This window comes from Akebia trifoliata, chromosome 7 (assembly GCF_017979445.1).
Source record: "Akebia trifoliata isolate Shusen 1 chromosome 7, ASM1797944v1, whole genome shotgun sequence".
In the NCBI taxonomy this organism is placed as follows: Eukaryota; Viridiplantae; Streptophyta; class Magnoliopsida; order Ranunculales; family Lardizabalaceae; genus Akebia; species Akebia trifoliata.
In genome coordinates, this window is record NC_141381.1 from 29551692 (window position 1) to 29560551 (window position 8860).

The 8860-nt window shown below is 35.4% G+C and overlaps 1 long non-coding RNA gene across 1 annotated transcript; it reads right to left on the reverse strand.

Moving 5' to 3' along the window:
• Window positions 1-293: 293 nt before the first annotated feature.
• LOC147398881 (uncharacterized) lies at window positions 294-1279 on the reverse strand. The gene is made up of 2 exons (XR_015180192.1): window positions 1198-1279; window positions 294-723 (listed from the first exon to the last, which is right to left on the reverse strand). It is a non-coding gene; the product is annotated as an uncharacterized LOC147398881 (long non-coding RNA).
• Between the last annotated feature and the right edge of the window lie 7581 nt (window positions 1280-8860).

Genomic DNA, 8860 nt, shown 5'->3' on the forward strand with positions numbered 1-8860 from the left:
AATAAAAGTTTATCTGATGTATAAATTTATCAAATAGAAGACTTGTATAAATTAATTGTTTATTCATAATGTTTCTCCACTTCTTGATATATGATCATTAATGCTCATAATACAATTATTTAAGTACCTGTACGCATGATATGAAGCAAGTGTTTCACTTGTTATAATTGGTTCATTAAATCTATAACTATCAAGCAACATATCTACGATTCTCTTTTGATCAGTGTGATCATAGTAGTTAAGAAAGTAAAAGAACATTCTCATTATTAAAAGAACTTCAGATACGGAAACAATTGGAAAATCCAGCATTTGAAATTTCAAATTATGAAATTGGATATTGTATTACATGTACCTCATTTATGCAAACCGTAAAATTAATTAAGGAATGTCTACAACTTAGAAAAGTGAAAAAAAAAAAATCAGAGCTACTACAATAGCTATATTATCGCCTCCAAGGTCCCCACCCTTCTTACCTGATGGAAATCCATATAGGCATGTAGATTTGAATGGTGCACTGGTAGCTCCAACAGGTGTGCTAAAAGCAACATCTTGAAAGGGGCCTGCCATCTTTCCACGAGGAAACCATCCAAGGTCCCCACCCTTCTTTCCCGATGGACACTGAATACTAACGCCAATGTCTGCCTCTTAGTAGAATGAGTTGAAAATGTACCAACGTCATTCTCAGGGGATGAGTTGAAAATGTACTCAAATCCAGGATAACACCTGCACCCATTCACCAAGCATTGTTATCCAATTTATATATCTTTAGAACAATTGGTTGTATAACCCTTAAATGTAAGGTAAAAACAAGGAGCTGCAAAGGAAAAATTAAAAAAAAAAAAAACTATTCCCAATAAATTGAATACAAAATAAAAATCTGTCAGTGCTACCATGTTCAAAGAGGAGACAAAATAAATATGTTTTTGTGAATTATAAAGAACCAGCTAGAATCTCTGGAAACAATGTACCACAATATAATGTCACTATACAGATGATCCAATTTTTTTTTCATCAAGGAAGTTCAAGAGACCATCCTAGAAACAATGAGTTTGTAGCATGAGCTCAACATGAATATGATCTAGTTTAGTTCAGGTGACAGAGACCATATTAAGGGGATTTTTTTTCTAAAAGTGTATCATGTGTCCAATATGTGGGCACAACATAGTATCCATTGGCACACTAACACCATATACTTACTATCAACAGTTTCCATTACTGTCAAATGCTTCTAATTTATCCTACGAGCGACAATCCCCAATGCAGCATTACGAACCTGCGAACCAATCAAATGAAAAGTCCAAGAGTATATATATAAGTATTAAAAGCAAAAAAGAAAAGAAAAAAGTGGTTAATGACTACCAATTTTTTTATAAATAAAACCATTTCTATCTTACCTCATCAAAGACTAGATTAATGAACCTCAAAGAAAGTAGTGTGAGGATTACTTAAAAAATGTATGAAAAACTGTTTCACCTGCAACCAAGAGAAAGACAATATAACTATGTCTATTATATTTCGGACAATAAAATTAAAAATCCATGACCTCACAACATTCCCAACAGCAAGCTCTGCAGTGCAATTCCATCCATATAGCATTGTTATAGAACATCGACAAATGAGAATCAACAGATCCATTTGTAACTTCAAAACACAGAAATGATTAACAGCATTATACAAAACAACCCATTCCACATTATGTCTAAAACCTCAGACACAACCACCTATTCCAGACATGCATTTTATTCCCTCCATAGAGCATTGTCATAGAAAATAAACAAATGAGCATCGCTACATCCATTTGTAACTAAAAAAGATAGAAACACCTGCCAACATTATACAAAACAACCAGTTGTACATTATGTTTAAAAACCCACCGCACCGCCAATCACACACACAACGTTTTTTTATTGAAGGTACACCATTTGTACCCAATCCCAACATTACAAATAAAATACTAGACAGCAAGCCCACTCTGCCAAGTTGATCCTACAAGAAATATAGAGAATCGGTTCAAGCAGAGCAAACCATTATCTAGGACATAAGACATTAATGATTTACCAAAAAATATATAAATATATTATGTTAGTAATATTAAAGTACATGATGAGGAACAAATGAATGATGTACAAAATCTACTTGATGAAATCCCATTTATCAATATTCACCTTGCTTCAACCTGAACATATAAAAAGAATGGAGATTCTGTAATATAATAATAAAAAAACATAAAAAAATGTTTAAAAGAATAATTTTAAAACTCAAAAAGCTTCTTTGTGCAAAAAAAAAAAAACAGAACAAGAGAAGAGATACTAACCTTGCAGTGCACTAATTTTCTGGTCTAGGTTTAGTGTTTGTGCCCTTCTTGTGATTGACATCCAACGTTCTCATTCCCTGCCAAATATACACAAGTTCCAAGTGATTAGATTGATTTTAAGGTGACAATGGGTAGATAAATGATTCATATTGCATTTGGAACTCATACCTACAGCACCCATTTCACTTTCATGAAAACTTCGAACATACTATACATTAGCTACCTTCTCAGCATACCTACAGCACCCATTTCTTATACGAACCTGATGAAATAGCTCTAGAGCATCTTCATACTTGCCCACTCCACATGGCTACATTCCTCTCACCATCTTCTCAAGAAAATCATTGCTTCGCGGAATCTGTCAGCACTACAGTAACCTTCAAGCAAGGCATTGTGAGAGAAAATCTCAAAAAAATAGTTCTAGGTACAAAAATTAAGCATGAAACCAAGTCAGATCCAAATAGCAGTTAGTGACCTCTATCCAATTCATTGAAAAATTCCTATTGTTATACTCCATCCAAATTTCCAACGCATGGCAAACCAGATTATAGACCAATTAATTGTCAAACTCAAATTTTCTGAATTGTTAAACCTTGAATTCAAGTTCTAAATTGTTAAAACAAAAAAATAAAAAGTATCTAACTGAAATGAGTCATTGGCACTACTGTAGCCCTTCCATATATGTTACATTAAATAAGATACTTCAAATTAGATAAAAGTACAGAGATATATAAACCACTCAAAAAAAAAAAAATTGAAATTTGGTCTCTGATGGTCCATTGACACTACCGCAGCCCCTCCACTGTTATAGTCACACAGCAACGACGGCCCTATCCCAAAGCAATGCATCGTAATTGCAATCAGTTTCTTGAACTAAATCTTGCACTTCCTCATTCACTAAAAATAACAAAGAGGAAAAAAAACCTTACGTCATTTCAATAGATATAAATGTGTATTATCTTACACATATAAATTTAATTACCTTCGATAGATCCAATCCGCTTTCACTCTTTCGTCTATCTCTCCTCCCCTCTTTTCACTCTTTCGTCTATCTCTAGCTCCCCCCCCCCTTTTCCTTTTTCAAATTTAAGGCATCAATTTTCTTGAGGATCTCCCCCTTTCTCGATTCTATCCTCCCCACTTATTTCTTGTTCCACTCTTTCAATTTCTCTTTCGATTCTATCCTCCCCATTTTGTCAGAATCTGAAATTTGCAGATTCAATTTTGCATAACCACAACATAGATTTGCCTTATGGGACACAAATAAATTTTTATTAGAAATTGTATAATACATATTGTGGATGCAATAATCTGGCCGTGCCTTTAGTCTCTATAGCTCTATTGATATGGCTTGGAATTTGTTGCTCCTAACCCTCTTGGACGGGAACTGTGAACGATCGAGTCAAACAAAGTTTAGGTTGAGGATATATATAATAGCATATCTTTGCTTTTAATGAATCTGTATTTTATAGTTTATAAAATTTATCACAAAAAAATGTTACAAAAGGACATTTCAAATCACAAAACAAATCAAGAGAGTTCAGAAAAAAACAAAAAATTGTTCAAAAAAAAAAAAAAAGCCATCCACATTATCGATTCAAGTTCAAGAACAACAAAAACAAAAAAAATTCAATCGATTCAAGTTCAAGAACAACAATAAATAAAAAAACAAAAGAAAAAAACCCAATCGATTAAAAAAAATTAGTTAAATATATACCTGTTCGACCGAAATAAATATGGATTGAAGGCGACAGCCGGCGATGGCGAGAGAGGGCTGAGAGTGGTCCGAAGACGACAAGAAGCTTCGGGAGTGGAGGATCTAAAACTTGAGAGAGAGGGCTGAGAACGAGAGAGAGCGCGAAGAAAGATGAACTAACGGCGACAGCGAGATGCGTTCGATCTAAATGGCTGAAACTTGAGAGTGCGTTCGATCTAAATGGTTGAATGGCTCTAAAGAAAGATGGACTGACGGCGACGGCGAGAGAGGGCTGAGAGAGCTCCGAAGACGACGAGATGCATCGGATCGTTCTCTCTAAAACTTGTTTGGCTGAGAGAGAGCGTTCGATCTAAATGTTTGAAAGCGGTAACTATAGAGAGAGAGAGAGGATGGTTCGTTGAAGAAGACGATCTTCGAAGAGAGGGTGTTACAGGTTCGTTCTGTTTGGAACGAACCATCCTCTTCGTTCTGTCTATTTGATAAGAGAGAGGGATTTAAAAGCAAATAATATAAGCTTTGAGGGAGCCGAGAATAAATGTGAGACATTTTATTATAAAACCGAGATTTTAAGTCCCAGCCGTCGGATGCGTTATAATCGGACGGTCCAAAATCCTAGGCATGAGATTTGGAAGAGTTTGGGGCCGCTGAACCGCTCCCATATATATATATATATGGGTCAGGATCAAGGGCCATATGAAAAAACATATGTAAAAACATATGTAAAAACAATGTAACATTAATAAAATTTTAAAATATAGGTTAGAAGTTTCGGATTGAGCTGATTTTTTGTGAGGATGATCTCTATGATGGGAAGATCATCCGAAAAAAAAAATCAGTCTAATCTAAAACTTCTAACCCCATTAAAAGTGATTTAGAATGTGGACCGTCGATTTTTTGTCAATTTTTGTCACTAATTTGTAAATCACTTTTGATGGATTTAGAAGTTTTTAATTGAGCTGAATTTTTGTGAGGATAGTGACCATCCTTACAAAAAATTAGCTAAATCCAAAACCTCCAACCCATGTTTTGAAAAACCATTGTTTTTTCATATGTTTTTATATATGGCCCTTGAACCGCCCCCTATATATTTATATGGGAAATGTTCAACACCTTAAGCTTTACCCTACACTTTAACAAACATGTTTTGTCCTACATGGGTTAGAAGTTTTAGAATGGGCTGATTTTTGGTGAGGATGATCTACTAATCATGTAGATCATCCTCACCAAAAATCAGCCCATTCCAAAAAATTTTGCCCCATGTTTACAAGTTGAAAAATTGTGCACCGTCCATTTTTTATGGGGTTAGAAGTTTTGGAATGGGCTGATTTTTGGTGAGGATGATCTCTATGGTGAGGAGATCATCCTCACAAAAAATCAACCCATTCCAAAACTTCTAACTCATGTAGGACAAAACACATTTGTTAAAGTGTATGGTAAAGCTTAGCGTGCTAAACAGGACCATAAATATATATATATAGAACAGCGTTCCTAAGACTCATATTGGGACTCACATTGCGACACACCGTTTTGTCTTATATGGGCAAAAATATTTGGAATGGGCTGCTTTTTTGTGAGGATGATCTCTATGGTGAGGAGATCATCCTCACCAAAAATCAGCCCATTCCAAAACTTCTATATATAGGGTCACGTTCCTAAGACTCATATTGAGACTCACATTGCGACACACCGTTTTGTCTTATATGGGCAAAATGGTTGGAATGAGCTGATTTTTTGTGAGGATGATCTCTGTGATGAGGGGATCATCCTGGCAAAAAATCATCCCATTCCAAAACTTCTAACCCCATCAAAATTGATTTACAAAAATTGGACGGTCTATAATTTTTCAACAAAAATTGGACGGTCTAGAAGTTTCATAATGAGCTGATTTTTGGCAAGGATGATCTCCTCACCATAGAGATCATCCTCACAAAAAATCAGCCCATTCCAAATATTTTTGCCCATATAAGACAAAACGGTGTGTCGCAATGTGAGTCCCAATATGAGTCTTAGGAACGCTGTTCATATATATATATGGGTCGGGTTCCTGCGACACACATATAGACAACGTGTTTGTCTTATATGGGCAAAAATGTTTGGAATGGGCTGATTTTTTGTGAGGATGATCTCTGTGATGAGGGGATCATCCTGACAAAAAATCATCCCATTCCAAAACTTGTAACCCCATCAAAATTGATTTACAAAAATTGGACGGTTTATAATTTTTCAACAAAAATTGGACGGTCTAGAAGTTTCATAATGAGCTGATTTTTAGCAGTGATGATCTCCTCACCACAGAGATCATCCTCACAAAAAATCAGCCAATTCCAAACATTTTTACCCATATAAGACAAAACACGTTGTCTATATGTGTGTTGAAATGGTTGTCGTTTGAACCTGACCCTATATATATATATATATATATATATAGGGTCAGGTTCAAAGGACAACCATTTCTACACACATATAGACAACGTGTTTTGTCTTATATGGGCAAAAATGTTTGGAATGGACTGATTTTTTGTGAGGATGATCTCTGTGATGAGGGGATTATCCTGGCAAAAAATCATCCCATTCCAAAACTTGTAACCCCATCAAAATTGATTTACAAAAATTGGACGGTCTATAATTTTTCAACAAAAATTGGACGGTCTAGAAGTTTCATAATGAGCTGATTTTTGGTAAGGATGATCTCCTCATCACAAGATCATCCTCACAAAAAATCAGTCCATTCCAAACATTTTTGCCCATATAAGACAAAACACGTTGTCTATATGTGTGTAGAAATGGTTTGTCCTTTGAACCTGACCCATATATATATATAGGGTTCCGTTCGGCACCCTAAGTTTTACCACACACTTTAACAAACGCGTTTTGTCTTACATGGGTTAGAAGTTTCGGAATGAGCTGATTTTTGGTGAGGATGATCTCTATGGTGAGGAGATCATCCTCACCAAAAATCAGCTCATTCCAAAACTTCTAACCCCATCAAAATTGATTTACAAAAAATGGACGGTCCACGATTTTTCAACGTGTAAACATGGGGCTAAACATTTCGGAATGGGCTGATTTTTGGGGAGGATGATCTTCTAATCATAGAGATCATCCTCACCAAAAATCAGCTCATTCCAAAACTTCTAACCCATGTAGGACAAAAAACGTTTGTTAAAGTGTGTGGTAAAACTTAGGGTGCTGAACATTTCCCATATATATATGTGGGAAATGTTCAGCACCCTAAGTTTTACCCTACACTTTAACAAATATTTTTTGTCCTACATGGGTTAGAAGTTTTGGAATGGGCTGATTTTTGGTGAGGATGATCATCATAGAGATCATCCTCACCAAAAATCAGCCCATTCCAAAATGTTTAGCCCCATGTTACAAGTTGAAAAATCATGGACCGTCCATTTTTTGTAAACCATTTTTGATGGGGTTAGAAGTTTTGGAATGAGCTGATTTTTGGTGATGATGATCTCCTCACCATAGAGATCATCCTCACCAAAAATCAGCCCATTCCAAAACTTCTAACCCATGTAGGACAAAAAACGTTTGTTAAAGTGTAGGGTAAAACTTAGGGTGCTGAACGGGACCCTATATATATATATATATATATATATATATATATATATATATATATAAATGGGAAATGTTCAACACCCTACACTTTACCCTACGCTTTATCAAACGTGTTTTGTCCTACATGGGTAAGAAGTTTTGGAATGGACTGATTTTTGATAAGGATGATCTCTATGGCTAGAAGATCATCCTCATCAAAAATCAGCCCATTCCGAAATTCTAACCCCATGATTACAAGTTGAAAAATCGTGGACCGTCCATTTTTTTGTAAACCATTTTTTATGGGGTTAGAAATTTTGGAATGGGCTGATTTTTAGTTAAGATGATCTCCTCACCATAGAGATCATCCTCGCCAAAAATCAGCCTATTCCAAAACTTCTAACCTATGTAGGACAAAACACTTAGGGTAAAGTGTAGGGTAAAGCGTAGGGTCCCGTTCAGCACCCAACCATTTACCCAACAATTGCCAACATGTTTTATCCTACATGGGTTAGAAATTTTGGAATAGGTTGACTTTTGGTGAGGATGATCTCTATGGTGAGGAGATCATCTTCACCAAAAATCAGTCCATTCTAAAACTTCTAACCCCATCACAAATGGTTTACAAAAAATGGATGGTTCAAGATCCTGGAGGGTGGCCCCAAGAAATTGATGGCTTCATGGGATTTTTAGCACTTGACTTACCTCCATGTTCTTGTCTAAGTGCACGGATTGCCCAAGCCCCTTGGGGTTGCATTAAAGATGGCCTTATCTCTTATAATCTATCAACAAAAGCTTATCTCACCAATAATAAAAAAATCACGATTGCAAGAGGTTGAAGATGAGATTGAATGGGTTAGAAAATTTATCCTATTAAATCATTTTTGATAATTTTGAAAAATCATTTTCTTAAATAATAAATAATGAAAGCAATTTTGTTTTGGTAATTTTTCTTAATAATTCTCAATGATTTGAATCTACATTACCTAGTTTATCAGTTCATAGGTTCAAATTCGGGTTTGTGGTTCACCACTCTAGAACGACCGTGAATGTTATGGTACAAAAAGAAACCTAGGTTAAGGGGGCATGTCATCAATTTGAAAATAAGGTTATCTACGACATTGACCAGAATCCATAATAGGGGTATTTATAATATTGGCCAAAATGTTTTGATGTCTCTAAAATGTGAGAAGCCTTCTATTGACCTCATCGAGGGAAGTTTCCCATTATAGATTTAAAACTTGTCGAGTTGACTTGATTAGATTTCAAGGTCTCAG